This window comes from Apodemus sylvaticus, chromosome 5, assembly GCF_947179515.1.
Source record: "Apodemus sylvaticus chromosome 5, mApoSyl1.1, whole genome shotgun sequence".
In the NCBI taxonomy this organism is placed as follows: domain Eukaryota; kingdom Metazoa; phylum Chordata; class Mammalia; order Rodentia; family Muridae; genus Apodemus; species Apodemus sylvaticus.
The window spans coordinates 127,291,160-127,308,842 of NC_067476.1; the positions used below are offsets into that span (position 1 = coordinate 127,291,160).

The following is a 17,683-nucleotide window of genomic DNA, read 5'->3' on the forward strand; positions in this document are numbered from 1 at the left end:
AGAGGACAACAGAAGGTAGATAGATGTACCTGAGCCCATGGTCTGAAGCCACCAGCAAGAACCAGAGCAACAACAGAGTTGCCACTACTCCCTGAGACATCACCGAAAGCGGAGGAAGATGAGAAGAGACATCCTGATTTCCCCAGTGTCCACTCTTAAGCTTTTCCACTCATGACCAGTCCTACCTGGAAGCCAAAGCCAAGGGAGCTCTCTACAATACAGGACAGAAAGCAGCCGCTGGCAGGGGGTGGGGGTGGGGGGTGGGGATGTGGCTGGAAGCACAAAAGCAGACAGAAAAAGGACAGGCACCAATCACACCCAGACAACTGCCCTTGATGGTGGTTAGTTTTCGGCCCTTTTAGAGATGAGGACACGGATGCTTAGACCGGATGGTTGGCTCAGCAAAGCAGTTCTCGGGTTTAGACCCAGCTCTACAAGTCTGTCTCCACAGCTTGGGCAAGACTAGAGGGACCCGAGAATAGCAGGAGCAAGGCGAAAAGAAATCCTTGAGATTCCAAAGATTGGATCACAAGGTCAAAGAGGACCAAGGGCCTGTGGAATGGCAGTGTTTGTGTTGCTGTCTCTTCTGACCCTCAATTCCCTGCAGTACAGAGAGGAAAGGTCTGTTAGGCAATCGCCCAGGATGCTTGCTTTGGGGACAAAGGATGCTTTTTATCTTCCTTGTGCCTGTAGTCTTTTTAGTTGTTTTGTTGTTGTTGTTGTTGTTTTGTTTCGTTTTTTGTTTTGTTTTTGTTCTTTTACCAAGCATACTTTGCTTTGTGGTCATGTTTCCACAGTAACAACTGGTGGTGGGCTCCAAATGAAGAACTCAGCGGAAGGAAGTTGATGCAGAAGGATGCTGACAGGAGGCTGTACATGCCAGCACAGATGTCTTGTCACTGCGCTATCACCTGCCCCTGGAAAGAGAACAAAACCAGGTCCGACATGATGCCAGGGTCTGGGCTGTTCTTCACTAACTTACACATATATGTGTGTAAATATATGCTTGCATTCTTATAATCATATACATAAATGTGTATATGTGTACTTACAAGTCATCCCACTGTGCATGTGTATATATACTCATGAAAACATACAGAATCACATTGTCATGTATATAAACCTATATATATCCTCATTTGTACCCACATGTATATACATGTATACATTGTAACCACTATAAATATCACACACAAAAACATGCCATTTCACTTTTTAAATGAGATGTGAAGGATGAAGTGCTTTCGAGGGTAGAGTGTTTGCCTAGCTTATATAAACCCTGATTGCACTCCCAGAACTACAACCAACAAATCACTCATCAATAAACAGATGACAGATAGATAGATAGATAGATAGATAGATAGATAGATGATAGGTGGGACTTGGCAAAGCTTTCCTGACTTAACCATCTCACAAGGAGTTATCTGCCTCCTCCCCTGGATGCTTCCCAAGGATTGGGGGGGGGCTCTAGGGGGCCCAGAACATGTTTGAAAGGTGCAACTCCAGAATTGTACTTCTCTCTGCCGGTATGGGCTGGGAGGCCCTCCTGTTTCGTCAATTAGCAATTAGCAAGTGCCCACAGTTCTGGGAACCCAGTGTCTAAAAACGTTGCCCAGAGCTTTTTCTTCTGAACCTACAAGCTCTCCCAATGCCCAGCTCTTGGGGTGGCTGCAATTGGCCCAGACTCTGGAAGAAACCCAATAAAATCCATAGATCTGTGGTGTTTGGATCAAGTCCTTGTTCCTCACTAAGCCTCGGTTTCCTCTCTGCAGCAGGAGGAACCTCTCAACGCTAACCAGGGGCTGTATACAGCATGCAGTAGGAGCTTCCTGATCCTAGATACAGCTGGGGAGAAATTTGATTCCAAGGATGGCGTGCTTCCAAAATTCTTGGCCACCATTATTTATTACCAGGCTTCCATACGCATTGCCACTATAAATACATCTATAGCTTCCTCCACCAGAGAGCCCAGATGGTCAAGGGACAAAAGGGACTCTCACACATGTGCGCTCACCCCACCCTCCAGGTTAGCTGCAGCCCAGTGGTTTGCCAAAAACATCTGCCCCCCATGATTTCCATACTGAGCAATGGGGAGCACAGAATAGGGCAGACAGTTGCGAACTGAGGGCCTCTGGCGTGGTCTCAAACAGGAAGGGACTGGGGGTCACTGCCTGCAGGTGCAGAAACAGGAGTACATGAATGAACAGGGCAAATCACAGAGAGGTTCAGGACTTTTGAGTGCTAAGCATGAGAACCTGTTTAAGATGAACTAGGAAATCCCCAAGGAGAAAGAAAGATGTCCCAGCAGGCAGTGAGTGCACTTAGGGTGTTAATTATTAAGAGCAATAACTCTTCCACATCACAGAATGGATGGGGACAGGAAAACATCATGGAATGATCTGCACTTGACATTTCTTAAAGAGAACAAGGTACAAGGGATAGACTCCCTGGGAAACATTGTATCTCTGATGTCCTTTAGGTTTGCAGTAAGTAGTTTCCTTACTCTAGTTAACCCAGGTAAGGAAAGTCCTGCCACGCCCCCATTCCTCTGTGCCCCCTCTCCATCAAGTAAGCAGCTGATCAGCCAAGGACACATCTGTCTAGATGATTCCATAAACTCTTCTAGAAGGTGCCTTGCAGGTCCAGTAGCCATTACTAACAATCCCAAAGGGAAGCCACCTAGCTGCTGTCTGCAAGCCAATCATAGATGATCTACCTCAACTTGAGATCTGGACACGGGAGTGAAGCGGAGGTTGAAGGCAATGCCTTCCTGCTGGACCAGGATCCCGTCCAATGATTTCTGCGTGGATCAGCCAGCACAAATAAGCCCACATCATATCTAGTCCGCGGTAAGATAAGCAAAGATACTTGGAGCAAGCAACAAGCAGCCTTTCTCTGCCTCCCTTTGAAGTACAGAACAGGAACAGGGCAGCTCACCCTACAGAGTCCTGCCTCAGGACACCTCACCTGAGCAGCAGACATTGCAGCAGGAGCTCAGCGCTACAGTCACCATTTGCATCTTTTTTTTAAAATTCGATTTATTTATTATATGTAAGTACGCTGTAGCTGTCTTCAGACACACCAGAAGAGGGTATCAGATCTCATTATGGATGGTTGTGAGCCACCATGTGTTTGCTGGGATTTGAACCAGGGACCTTCAGAAGAGCAGTCAGTGCTCTTAACCTCTGAGCCATCTCTCCAACCCCGCCATTTGTCTTAAAGTTGACCAGCAGACTCCATCGTTTAACTGCCTACAGGTGTTCCCTTTGGGCAGCCGTTGAGGTCAGAGCCGGCTCTATGGACTGCCCCACTCCTACCTAGGTGGCCCTCAGTGGATCTGGGTATTGCTAGACACAGAGTGTGTGTGGAGCCAGAAGCCCAAGGACATGACTGGCCTTCTCTGCTTTGTGCTCTTGGCTGCATGTTTGTTTGGTTTGCTCCCAAGCCTGGTCTGGCCTCAGCCGGCTTCCCTTGGGCTTCCGGCACGCATCTGCAGGCACCACCAGCTTGTCTGGGGTCTGGCTGGTCCAAGAAGAGCTCTGCTGGGGCGGTTGCTTGCTTCCGTCTTACCCTCCAGCAGGCCGGGTGAGCAGGTTACATGGAATCCTGTTGGGCCTCTTGGGCCATAGGCTTGCCTCTGCCACATTCTGTTAGCCAAATCATAAGGGCTGCAAGAAGTAGGAAATGGACTCCATCTGTCCCTCAGAAGAAGGGCTGTGTTTGAACTCTGAGCCCGGGGTGATGGCACACACCTGTAAGCTATACTACTGAAGCTAAGGAAGGAGGATCATGGGTTCAGATCTGCCCTGTGCTACAATAGAAATTTTGTCAGATAAAGAGAAAGGAGGAAGGGAGAGAGGGAGGGAGAGGTGGTGGGAGGGAGGGAGAACAAGCTTGTAAAGGGGTTTGACCCTCGGGAAAATAGGTACAGGCATTGTTGCTAACAATCTACCAGAGACTTTATGGGCATTTGACCTCTAGGGAAGATCCAACTGTAAACTGCCACAGAAAGTCCTCTGAAACTTCATTTGTAAAATTATGGCTATCAAAGTTACCTGGTGAAAACATTCTGATACATTCAGCCCTTGGCATCTGGGAGGCATTGGTTATGGGCCCTCCCACAAGATATCCAAATCCAGGAATGCTCAAAACCCTCATGTAAATGACAGTGGTGCCTGCGGGATAGTTCAGCAGCAGAGGCATTTGTCCTAGCTTTGAACACAGCCTACAAACCAGAATTCAACCCCTGTAATTGACAAGGTTGTCCTCTGACAGCCTCTGACGCTTACGCTGTGCCACCCGCATGAGTACACACACACACACACACACACACAAGCACACACTAGCACACTCACAATATTAAACCGGTGAAGTCCTTGCACATAAGCTACATCCATCTTGTAAACCATCTCTAGGTGACTCATACCACCTTGCCCAATGTCAGTGTTATGAAAATAGTTGTTAAATTGTACTGTTTAGAGGGAAGTGACAAGAAAACGCCTATATGTATTCGGTACAGGTGTTTTTAATCCTCGGGTGCTGGAATCTGTGGCTACAGAGGCACACTGTCTGCTTCGATGACTGTCACGGTAGTTGGAGCAGACAGAATCCCATCAGAAAACCAGAGCCAAAGCCGAATAGTTCATTAGTGAATTAAGGCAATAAGATGCGTTAAAGATGACAGACGAGCTAGAAACCTGAACCGGAGGATTTAGCAACCCAGAGATTGCAATCTGCTCGAAACTGCTGCTTCCTTGGGCTGAAGGCACAAAGGAGAAGAAGAAGGGAGTAATATCTCCAGCTGGAACCTGGAAAGGAGGAGGAGGGGGAAGAGCAGGATGAGGGGGAGGTGAGGAGGAGGAGGAGGGGAGGGGGAGGAGGAGGAGGGGACCACCGCCCTCACCAGAGAGGGTGGGATTAGATCCACCTCACACCTCGGCTTCTCCCTTCCTCAGAGCGCCAATCTTCTGCTACTGTCTCCCATTGGCTGCACCCACCAGGAAAACAGCGATTCGGGGATTCTGGGAAATGTAGTCCAAAGAGTTCGGGGCCCTGTAAGCAGAAAGCGTATCCTTACTCCCAGACTAGGGAGACAAATATCAGGTTCACTCTCTCTACTGCCTACCTAAAACAGGAGACTGGCTCCACCAAAGCCTTTGAATCTGAGATCCAGACCTCAATAGAGAGAAGAGCACCAAGGAAGAAGGTTGACCCCAACAGAAGAGAGCAGCCATGGAAAGGCTTTAAGGGTAGGAAACGACCCTAGAAAACAGGCCTGGAGAACAGGTTGGCTGCCCCACCCCGCCCCGCCCCGCCCCGCAGAGCAGTTCTTGAGCGGTCTGATCTAGCGAGGAACTGATGACTGCTGCAGTGCTGTCATAAGCAACAAACACCCTGCCTTAGGTAGATTGTTTCAATCTATCCTGTCACAACCCTCTACACTAAGCACCAAAGATATTCCTACATATAACACCCAGGAAAAGTTTTATAGGGAAAAATAGAAAATGCACCAGGTGTCCAAATAACAGAACAAAGCTCCTGAAACTGAAAAACGAGAACATCACCAAAGTTCTGAGCATATGCATATTATCTATCTATAGATAGATAGGTGGATCGATAGATGTATGTATAGTCAGTCATACATATGTTATACACACACACACACATTATACATGCATACAGGCACATATATAAACTGTGGTGCCATCAAAGTGTGGTACCATCACTACATCCATGTTATCACTGTGGGTTCAGAGTGATGGAACCAAATTTACACACACCTCCATCTGTAGCATGCCAGGTTTGTGTGGCTCTCCTGGTCCTCGTCTCTCTTGTCTTGCCCCCATGTGATTTGAAGTAACAGAGGAGTTGGGTCATTTACTCAAGGTCACCCAACTGGCTGAAGAGAAACCACAGGCCCCCCCAGAGCAGCCACAAGGCTGTTTCGAGGGCTGCTTCCCCTGATCTAGAGTACCCTTTAGCCACCAGGGAGTTTCGACAACTCAAACCCAGAGGGCAGAATGGGTGGAGTTCGGGTTTCTCACATATTCTTTCCCAGGTTACAAGCAAGGATGCTCCAGCCAAAGGTCGGGGGTATCAGGTCTATTTTAAGATCTGGGTATCTTTCCTTCCCCATCGTCAACACATTAGGATGTTTTTGTTCAACCAAAATAATAAAACCATTTTGCAGGGGAAGAAAAATAGGCCATTCAACAGTTTCCTGCTCTTGTCTGTAGATTTCCTGGAAAGGACGCCGGAGTCTTCATTGGCGGGGATGGGGCAGTTTCCAACCCTAGGCATGATGACATAGGCAAAGTCAAAGACCAGGCCAGGGCAGCTTAGCTCAGGCCTCATCAGTGTCCACATCCTGTGTGACGCTTTGGTGGGGTCTTGCTCCCTGGGCTCCTTCCTATTGTCTCAGCAAGAGCAGAAGGTTTCTCTTTCTTAGTAAAGAAGAAAGGTCTCTTCTTTATTATAGCTGCTATCTCTACACCCACCTTGTCCACAATTTAAACACATCAGGGTTCCTGTGGGCTCTTTAGGGTATGGTAAGAATCTTCCAGAAGACAGGTACCATGAGGGCCAATTGTGCTGACAGCTGGAGTCCTTGGCTGCGGTTATTAGACAGAAGAGAGCAAGCTGCCATCTTTACTTCACTCTGGGTAATCCAGCCAGAAGCTAAATTCCTAATAAATGCAAGGATGAGCCAGGCATGGTGACATAGGCAGTAGGATCTCTGTGAGTTCGAGGCCAGTTGATCTATATATTGAGAGCCGGAACAGTTAGGACTACATACAGAGACCCTGTCTCAAAAAACAAAAACAAAAAAAATAAATGTAAGAATGAGTTATCAGCTAGCTTCTGCTTTGTAAATAACAGTAACCACAAAATGCAAAAATTTAGTGCTTAGAACAAATAGCTTACAATTGGCCATGCAGGTTGGGCTTGGCTGGGTGACTCCTTTGCCCCCAGCTGGCTTACTTGGGTACCTTTGGCCTGGTGCTGGGCTCCTGTGGACTAGCTGGTCTGGGACAGCTCATGAGAAACGATGTGTCTCTGCCTCCCAGTGTGACTCTCTGCAGAATGGCGTAAGCATGGTGGTCTGGGCTTCCTACTGAGAACTGGCAGAGGTCCAGAGCCGAAGAGAAGCACATTAAGAGGCAGGGCCACTGGAGATCCAGGCTTAGAGCTTCCTGAAGTCATTCCTTCCCTATTCCAACTCCAGTCAATGAAGGCACAGGCCCAGTTCTTTACCAAAGTCAAGTTTCTAAGAAGCATTAGATACAGGGAGCAGAGAAGGAACATGAGCGGGTCTCCTCAAAAAGGCTTTCCCTGACTCCAAATTCTAACTCTTTTTAGAACAAATTAAGAGCTTTGGAAGAGAACCCCGTCCTACCCCCTGCCCCAAAAAGGTCAGAATTGAATATTATCTCCAAGGGTTCATGGCTAGGCATACCTACTAAGTGCAAGAAGATCCAGGAACCAGGAACAGCAAGCTGGTTTACTAGCCCCAATCAAGAGAGCCTGTTTCACCTTTATAAATCATTACATGATTACATGTAAATCATTCTAGCTGGACACTGACCATGGGGGGAATATTTACACCACAGGATTGGTCTGGATCAATGCATCAGGTGCTTTTTTTCTCCCAGACGGCTGTTTTCCCAGCACACCATGCCTGTAAGCCAAGCAAACATTACCTCCTTCAAATGAGTAAGCAAGACAGCCCAGTATACCATGAAAATAATCTTAACCCACCAATCAGATATGATGATGTCAATTCACAGAGCGAACTGAGATGAACTGAGCATAGGAAAAATACTCAGGGTCTCCACAGGGTAAAAATGAGGACACACACCACAAGGAGGTAGCCTTTTGAGCTAGACCTTGGGGAAATAAAGACAGCCACCGCCAAAAGTGAGAGGGGAGCTTGCACAGGAACTAGACGGGAAAAGGCAATGGAGGTTCTCAGACCTCAGAGGTTTCATTTTGTGAGAGCCTGGCTTCATTTTAGTCCGTCTTTAAAGCCTAAGGCACTACCAGGTGGTGACACACGCCTGTAATCCCCGCACTCTGGGAGGCAGAGGCGGGCAGATTTCTGAGTTCAAGGCTAGCCTGGTCTACAGAGTGAGTTCCAGGACAGCCAGGGCTACACAGAGAAACCCTGTCTTGAAAAAAACAAATCCAAAAAAACAAACAAACAAAAAAGCCTAAGGCACCTGGAGTTTATAGGTTCTTCCCCTTTTGGCACTAAGAAAGTCCAGGGTCATCCATGGTCTACACTGGAAGCCAGGTCAGACACTGCAGGCAGCTCTGGACTCTACCCAGCCCTTCCCATCAGCGCTTGCTCCAGAATCTCAGAAAACAGGTCCATGTGTTCCCTGGGTTTCTTCCTCTCTGTGGCTTGGGAACTAGCTTGCCTCTGGATTTGACCTGAGATTCCCCCATTTACTGTGTGACCTTGGCCCCTCCACTTCATCTTTCCTGTTTCCCAACCCAGAAAAAATGGAGCAAAGCAAGAATCAGAATTGTCAGAACTCAGGAGGAGATGAGAACTGAATCAAAACTGGATCTAGGGTGGCAGACAGCCCGGGAGAGATGGCACTATAGTGGGATGATAGTGATGATGGTGATGGTGGTGATGGTGATGGTGGTGATGGTGGTGGTGCTGGTGCTGGTGCTGGTTCTGGTGATGATGCTGGTGATGGTGATGGTGGTGGTACTGGTGGTGGTGGTGGCAGTGGTGATAGTGGTGGTGATGGTGTGGTGGTGGTAGTGGTGGTGTGTATGTGTGCATCTGTACACCTGCATACACAGATTCAAATGCAAAAGTAAATGTGAAGGCTTGTCCTGGGAAAAGCCTCCATGGGCCTGTCTTCTCTGAGAAACAAGGCCCCCCTCTCTCTCTCCTTTAGGCTTGGGTGGACAAGATGGCTGGGGTGGGAACAGGACCCAGGCAGCCTGCACCTTGTGGAGGCAGCTGTGACCAATCTTGACTGCCTCTGGCCACCTGCACTAAGGAACCACCGGAAACTGAATCTCTGCAGGTGGTTGCCCAGCCCCCAGTCTACACCCACAGGTGGGACCGGAACTGAACGGCCACCTGTGGGGGAAATGGTCTCTTCCGGACATGACCCCTCCGGGTTCAAGGGACCAGTCCTCAGGTTGCCACTAGGTAAGGATTGACATGGAAGTCCCCTAGGTCAGTGATCTAAGCAAATATTTGTCAGATCAACGTTCAAGGCTCACTGCAAACAGTAAGTGATACAGCATCAGGCTCACGAACACCAGAAAGCTGTCCCCGAATGTCTTTCCCTGGGTCCCCAGGAAATGGTTTCTTGTCACTCTTACCCGCCTCTCCCCTCCCTCTACCTGGGGTCAACTGGTCCTCCACACCACACCCTTGACCCGGAGTCCTCTTTGCCCATAGAACACAGGTGGCCCTGGTACCCATTATTATCTTCCTCCAGAGAGAGCCAACAGCCAGCCTGGCTCTGGCTCTGTATCCTTCCTGTCCAGGTGAAAGACAGGCTCCCGCGCTCTGTCCTTTCCCACATACACCCTGGGCAGGTATCTCTAGTCACAAACAGCTGATGAGGGCCAGACATCCCTCTTGCAGATGACCCCTCCTCCTGCCCCAAAAGAGCCCAGGAGTGAGAGGCAGGGAGCTGGACCAGACCTGCAGAGTTCCTGGTCCCCTCTGTGAAAGCTACCGAGTGCATCCCAGAGCCCAGATCAAGGCTGGCCTGCTGAGTACTCTGCTCCAGTTGCTAGAGAGCTAAAAATAACCCAGCACTGCCAAACATCCGAGGCCCAGGGGAGCCTGCTGGGGGAATGGTTACCCAGCACCTCGGCTATTAAAAGGCTCAGTCAGAATCAGCCAGCTTCCTAGGTGTCCGCTGTGCCCTTTGTCCCCAACCCTGCATCCTGCTCATGAGCTCTGGGCTTTCCTGCCCTGCCTCACCCTGACGATTCTCTTCCCCAGGCCGGGTCAGTCTCACGCTTGGTCAAAGCACAGATTGCCCGCTAAGCTTTCACAGATGCCAAGACAGTATCTTGCTTGCAAAATGCAGCAGGTAGTGTAGGGGGTGCCCCAGCCAAGCTACAGCTACCTTGAAGGTGGAAAACAAGCATCCCTAGTAGACTCTAACTCAGCAGCCGATCAAGGCAAGCGCCAACAGCCTGTGTCACCAGCCTGAGTCACCAGGGCTTCCAGCCTTTGGTCTGATGAAAAAAAAAAAAAGAACCTGGAGTGAGGGTAGGGACTCCTAATCCCTCAGTAAATGATCTTAGTGAAATTATGGGGATGTGAATGCCATCCAGGAACATCCCATCCCAAGTTAGGAACGCTGACATGTTTAGAAGCCGTGAGTGAACCAGACTGGAAAATGGAGAAATGAATACAACAATGAGAGCTAGGGGTGTGGCTAGGAACACTCTGGGTTCCATCCTCAGTACTGGGAGGCAGGGAGGGAGGGAAGGAAAGGCAGAGAGTCAAAGAAACAGAGAAAGAGGAAGGGAAGGGAAGAGAAAGGAAGGGAGGGGAGGGGAGTGGCGCCTGCCACTAACCCTGACAACCTAAGACTGCACCTGCTGGCCAGCCTTGCTCTGCTCCCTCACCACCTGGCAAGGGAGAGGAAGGGAGGGGGTAAAGGGGAGAGGAGGAAGGGGGAAGGGGGAGGGGAAAGAGGAAAGGGGAGGAGAGGGGAGGGAAAAGAACTTCTTCCTAGCAAGACTTGTTGGTGCATAATCTCAGCACTAGGGAAGCAAAAGCAGGTGGATCTCTATGAGTTTGAGGCTAGCCTGGTCTACATAGCAGAGCTCCATACCAGAAAGGTCTACATAGTGAGAACCTGTCTCAAAAACAAAGCAATACATAAATAACTTTTTGTTGTTGTTGTTGTTGTTTTGTTTGTTTATTTGTTTTTCAAGACAGGGTTTCTCTGTGTAGCCCTGGCTGTCCTGGAACTCACTCTGTAGACCAGGCTGGTCTCAAACTCAGAAATCCGCCTGCCTCTGCCTCCCAAGTGCTGGGATTAAAGGCGTGTGCCACCACTGCCCAGCTAATAACTATTTCAAAATAGCTTTTTAAACATCTATATACATTAAATAAGTAAACAAATAAACAAATGAACAGATAGACAGGCAGATAGATGAACTTCCTCTTTCCTCTTGCTGTGTAGCACAGAGGCTCGCAACAACACATATCCTGTGTCACCATTTCTGTGTGGCCGGCTGGGCTTGGGCCTCTTCAGGCTGTGCAAAGTATTGCAGGACTGTGGTCTCAACTGTGGCCGGGAGGAATCTGTTTCCAGGTTGATTCAGGCTGTTGAGAGGGTTCACATTCTTACCTAAGTTTCTGACAGGCTTTTGGGCTGGAGGCTTCCTTCAGCCTCCAGGACCACCTACAGCTCCAAGTCTAACGCCCTCTCACTAGTTAGTAACTGACAGTGCAGCAGTTAGCTTTTGACAGCAGAGTAGAATAGTTATAAAGTCTTCCCAGACTGATGCGCGTATGATATGAAAGACGAGATCTCATAGTCTTGCTCCTTTCTGGAAGCAAGCCACAGATTCGACCCACAATCAAGAGGTGGGTCAATCAATGGTAAAAAGGTAAGAAGCAACTCAGCATCTCCAGTCTACCCCACATTTCCTCTGGGCTCGTCTTACCGAAGCAGTAAAGCTCTTCCTGTCTCCCTGACCCAAGTCCTCACCCAGCCTTATGGTCTTCCAGTCCTTCCCACCGCGTCCCCAACAAGGTGTTCCATTCTTTCCAGCCAATTGTCTTTCCATCCTTTGTAACACATAAGCTGTGAGAACAGCTCCTGGTTCTAAAACACACGCAATAACCATTTGATGAACAAATGACTACGTGATTGACTTCAAAAGATGGTTTGAGTGCTAGAAAGGTGACTCAGTAATTAAGGGCACTGGTTACTCTTGAAGAAGACCTGGGTTTGTTTCCCAGCACCAGGGTGATATACACACACACACATGAGGGCCAAACACTTATAAAACAAATTAATCTAAAAATAAAAAGATGGCTTGGCAATAGACTTGCTTAGACTGTACAGTTAGAAAATGGCAGAAAGAAACACATGTTAGTGGAGGCTTACCTCTTCTTCTGCCTTGATGGGATTTTAAGGGCATAATGATAACATAGCGATTGCACATACTCATATCCATACAAAAGATAGATCAGAGTAGCTAAGACACCCACCACCCCAGATGTACTCTTAATTCTGTGTGTTGGGACCATTCAAAATCCCCTCTGCTGTCTTCTTTAAAACAGCCAATTTGAGTCCTCTCACCTCCCCCACACATGTGCTGTGACCCCACACACATACAAAATAAGTAAATAAAGACAAGGAAAAGAACTGAAAAAAGAGAAACTTTTAGTTTTCATATATAAACAGGAACATATTGTGTTTGTTCTTGTCATGTGCATTATCTCATTCAACACAATGTTGTCTGGTTCCATCGCTACTGCTGCCCAATGACAGACAGAACTATATTCTTTTCATGTCTGGTTAATATTTACAGTGTACATCTGCTACATTGTCTTCATCTGCTCATCTGCTGAGGGGTACTTAGGTTAATTCCATATCTTGGCAAGTGTGAATGGTTCTTCCATACATACAAGCATATCTGTATCTCTTCCACATACTGGGTTTGATATCTTTGGACATACAACCAAGATTATAGGATTGTTTGATTTGGTATCCATGTTACAGGTGACAGGGGACACGCCACAGAGCACAAGTGGAGGTCAGAGGACAGCTGGCAGAAGCCAATTCTTCTACCATGTGGGTCCTGGGGAACAATTTAGGTTGTCAGGCTTGGCCCTGAGCCATCTCACTGGACCCTCAACTTTGTCTTTGAATCTATCTCATTATGTTGCTCAAGCTGACTTCAAACTAGGTTGAACCTCCAGCTTCAACCTCCTAAGGCGTGGGCTATCCTGCCTGGTTGCTGCATGGTTTCTCCTCTGTTTCTTAGCCCTCAGAAAACCCTCTTTTGAGTGTTAAATAAGCAAGACATTACCCGTTTTGTTTTGTCTGAGTCAGGGTCTCTTTGTATAACCCTGGCTGTGCAGGAACTCACTCTGTAAACCAAAGTGGCCTGGAACTCACAGAGATCTACCTGCCTCTGCCTCTGGAGTGCTGGGATTAGAGGTGGGCACCACCATGCCTGGCTCATTGACCTATTTTTAATGGATTATTAAGAATTTTGCTGGTGATTTTAAATCTTTATATATCCTGGAACTTAATCTCTTGTCAGATAAAATGATTTGCAAATATTTTCTCCTGTTCTGCCAACTATCTCTGTTCCCTTTGCTGGACGTAAAGTTTTCAATTTACTGCAGCCCCGCCTTTCTGCTTTGGCTTCCGTTCGTTGAGCTTTTAAGGCCACATCCACATGCCTGATTTCCCCCCACCCCTAGGCCAACACCATTTAGTGCCTCCCATGTGCTTCCCTCCAGTAGTTTCATAGCTTCCAGTCTAAGCTCTACATCTTCAGTCCATTTTGAGATACTTTTGCCCATGATGAGAGATGAGGATTTAGTTTCTTTCTTCCACCTATGGATCCCCAATAGTCCTAGAACCACTGAGCAGACTTCTCACTCTTCAGTGAGTGATTTTGGCACCTCTGTTTATGGATGGGATGTGTGGACCTGTCTCCTGCTTCTCTATTCTATTGGTCTGTGTGTTGGTTTCCATCCCAGCACTGTGCTATTTTTTGGTAGGCTTTGAAGCTAGACATTATAACACCTCCAGCTCTTTTTTCCAGGATCGCTTTGTCTATTCAAGTCTTCTGAAACTCCATACATACTTTAGAGTGACTTTGTAAAGAATGCTGTTGTGTCTTGATGTGAACTGCATCCCATCTATAGGCTGCTTTGTTGTCTTTGTAGGCAAGATGGTGCTGTTCAGTGACAGAGGAGGAGCAGGGGACCGTGAAGTAGTACTGCTAGCACCAAGACACTAGAAAGTGTCTACTGGTCCAGTAGACCTGAAACAAGTGATAATTAACTAGAGTGACTATCTAGCAGGAAAGGCCTGAGAAGTGAGAGCTTGTAAGATAGGCAGGGAGACCGGAAATGGAGGAAATGGATCGTGCAGTCAGTATTTGTAAAGACAGAGGAGGTCATGGGGTTAAGTGAGAAAGAAGAGAATCAGGAATGTGCAGCAAGAAGGGGCCGTCCTGGGAGGAAGGAAAAGATGTGGGTACCAGAGGAAGAGATCCAAGGAGAAAGGCAGGTCCTGCTCAGTACCAGTGAGAGGCCAAGCCAGCACAAGAAATGTCAGAATAAAATGACTGGGGACCAACAGTGACCACAGGAAAAGCTTCTCAGGTGAGAGGAGTGTCCCCATCCACAAGAGGCCACACAAGAATGCCAGTCACTCCTTCAACAAAGAGCCAAGAACAGATTCAGTGGTAAGGAAGGAAGGGTCAACTAGAGATTGGTAAAAGAGATTCTGGGATGGACACAAGTTACTGGTCCCACAGTGCAACCCAGCAAACACACCAGCCGCCGCCCTAGTCACAGACACCGTTCAAGGCTGTCAGTGGATGCCTAATACACTGCTAGCACCAACCTCTGCTCACACACACACATACACATGCCTTTGATGAAATTTATTCATAAACTCTGCAGAGCAGGAGATTACAACAAAGTATAACAAAGTAGAATAATTGTAACAATATGCTAAAATAAAATCTCCAAATCACAACTGTTGTCTTTGAGAGCCATTGTTAAGTAAAGGTACACAGTACTGCAGTTCTGCAGCAGGGAATCTGATCCCCAAGTCAGCCAGTGTGGCTAACGTGTGGGTGGTGTGCACAACACGGATCCATTGAGCAAAGAGGTATTTACATTCCAGGTGGGGTGGAACATGTGTTGGAAGATTTCATCAGAGCAACATGCAACGTTAAACTTCTGAATTGTTTGCTTCTGGGATTTTCTACGTAATATTTGGGACCACAGTGGACCACCTTGAAACAGCAGAACCTGAAACCGGAGATAGAAGAGAGCTCTTGTATTTTCTTCTCTCACTTGAGCCAACACTACCAACAGTGAGATCCAGTGGAAGCTGAAGAGACAGAGATTGTGTCTGGCTCCTCTGAACTTGCCCCAAACCTGGACTGTCAAGAGAAACCTCAAAGGGAATATCAGTGGGAGATAGAGCTTTCTGGGTTCCTAGACTGAAGAAGAACACTGGCTTTCATTCTGTCTTCATCCATTACAGCCTGTAGCAGATGACGCTGTCTCAGACGGCCCTAGTAGCCCTCCTCCCTCCTTTTAGACAATCAGACAAGATCTTCATTGAGAAGTGCAGTCTGTACCCCTTCACCCTGAATGTGGGCAGACCCCTGCCACCCCCTCAGTAGGTAAGAGTCTACTATACGCATCAGATCCCAATGGTTGGATTGTGTCAGTCATGTCCTGCAAGGTCCTTCTCTTAGGAACTATGCCACTAAAGCCCAGAGTCACCAAGTAACAATCCTGGTTTTCTTAAATCCACCACACAGAGCCGGATGTGGTGGCTCATGCCCTTAATGCCAGTCTTCAGGAGGCAAAGGCAGGAGGAGCAGTAAGAGTTTGAGGCTAGCCTGGTCTACCTAGACAGTTTCAGGCCAGGTAGGGCCATGCAGTGAGACCCTGTCTCCCAAAACTAAAAATGTTAAGATCCATATAGACAGAACCACATAAAGAGGGCTGAGATTCCCCAAGTCATATGTCATTTAATTGTCTATGCCACTGTTATAGCGATCATCGATGGGGATCTTGTAGATGATCCCAGAGAGACCCACGTGGAGGGGCCCCAAGACCTGATCTAAGAACCTTCACCTAATACCTCTGGGACTCAGCACTCTCCATGGTCTTATCCTCAGTCGCCTTTTCCCCTGGCCTGTCCCCTCTACCTGCTGTATAGATTCACTCTACCTTAGACCCAAAGGAAGTAATGGCTATCAGGCCCTCCACAAGTGTCCACCATAAGTGGAGCCTCATGATGGCTGGCACAGGCCACCTGCCCAGCAGCCAACTATGCCCCTCCAGGAAACAGAAAATCACATCCAGAGGATGTGCCAGGTCAGCTGCGCTCCAAGAAGAAACTGGGCAGGCTGCCCAGAATCAGCCAGAATGGACTTTGTGCTGATCACCCACGCTGGAGTCATGCCCTCCCTCACCTTCTTGGAAAAGGCACTTTCTCCATAACCAAGGCCACCACCTCTCACAAAAGCCAGGTGTTGACAGAGCAGGACAGATGTGGGCGGGGCCCTTGGGTATGCCAGACACATCCCTGAGCCCCGGCTACCCCATCAGTCCTGGCAGAGAGAGTGAAGCTGAGAGATTGCCCTGAGACTGAGACAGGCAGCACCCCACACTCATCACCGTGGCCAGCCTGTGCTCCTGTGTGTGGAGTCCTGGGGCATCTGGGATCCAACCGCCTCCAGATCTCCAGCCTTTGTCGATGGAGATAGAAGGGCTGAGGGAGGACAGTGTTGCAGACTCTTAAAGTGCGACTAGCAAGTAGAAATGAAGGGAAAGTTATTTCATATCTGATATTTATATTGTGAAATATTTTACCTGTTCTTCCAGGGCATTTAAACAGCTTATTCTTTGTTATCTGTTCTTTCAAGAAATATTTATGTAGCTTCGGAAATTACTCTACCAGTTTACAGTATAGAGTTGGACAGAAAATAACAGCCATGTTTGCCAAAAAAATATATTTTCCCCATATTAAATAATAGAGTCTTGCTTTTATCTGTCTGGTTACAGAAACTAATGAAGAGTTCCCTAATGAAAAGAAAATATAGAATAGATATGTACTAAGATAATTTTTTTTAAAGATCTATTTATTTATTTAATGTATATGAGTACATTGTAGCTGTCTTCAGAGACACCAGAAGAGGGCATCGGATCCTATTACAGATGGTTGTGAGCCACCATGTGGTTGCTGGGAATTGAACTCAGGACCTCAGGAAGAACAGTCAGTGATCTTAACAGCTGAGCCATCTCTCCAGCCCCCTAAGACCAAAAAAGCATTTTTCAGGACCAGTTGGTTGGCTCAATGGTTAAAGCACTTATGGCCCAAGACTCAGATGATAACCTGAGTTCCATCCCCAGCATTCACAGTGGGAGAAAAGAACTGACTCCTGAAACTTGTCCACTTTGCACCATAACACATGTGCACTTCTCTGTACATATCACACACACACACATAAACACATACACACACACACACACACTCACATAAATAAACTAGAACTTGGGAAAATGTACATGCACCTGCGTGGATATGTAAGGAAATGTCTGGACTAACAGTTTGCAACTAGGATCCCACTGTTCACTAGGGGACATATAGAAACATCTGTCACAACTCAGAGGTGATCTTAGTATCTAAGGAGGAAAGGCCAGGGGCCATCAGACCTCCAGCCATGCACGAAGACAGTCCCACCCCAAAGCATGACCATCTGGTCTAAGATGTCAACTGTGCTGACTGCAAATGGTCCAGAAGGGCACCCGAGTATTAGTCATTTTCCTTGTTTCTGTGATGATGACGACATCTCTAACCAAAGAAATTGAAGGAAGGCCTTATTCTGGTTCATGGTTTGAGGGTCCAATCTGTCATGACAAGGGAAGCCCGAGAGCGAGAGCATGCAGCTGCTGACCACA

At 47.7% G+C, this 17,683-nt stretch overlaps 2 long non-coding RNA genes across 3 annotated transcripts; one reads left to right on the plus strand and one right to left on the minus strand.

Annotated features, from left to right (window-relative positions):
- Positions 1-353: 353 nt before the first annotated feature.
- On the plus strand, positions 354-1,220 carry LOC127685994 (uncharacterized). Its single transcript, XR_007977965.1, has 2 exons — positions 354-621; positions 798-1,220. It is a non-coding gene; the product is annotated as an uncharacterized LOC127685994 (long non-coding RNA).
- A 3,285-nt stretch (positions 1,221-4,505) lies between these two features.
- Positions 4,506-6,770, minus strand: LOC127684597 (uncharacterized). Of its 2 annotated transcripts, none has more exons than XR_007977756.1 (3): positions 5,781-6,770; positions 4,904-5,052; positions 4,506-4,808 (listed from the first exon to the last, which is right to left on the minus strand). It is a non-coding gene; the product is annotated as an uncharacterized LOC127684597 (long non-coding RNA). The 2 variants fall into 2 exon arrangements; XR_007977755.1 differs by having other exon boundaries at positions 4,935-5,052; positions 5,781-6,768.
- Between the last annotated feature and the right edge of the window lie 10,913 nt (positions 6,771-17,683).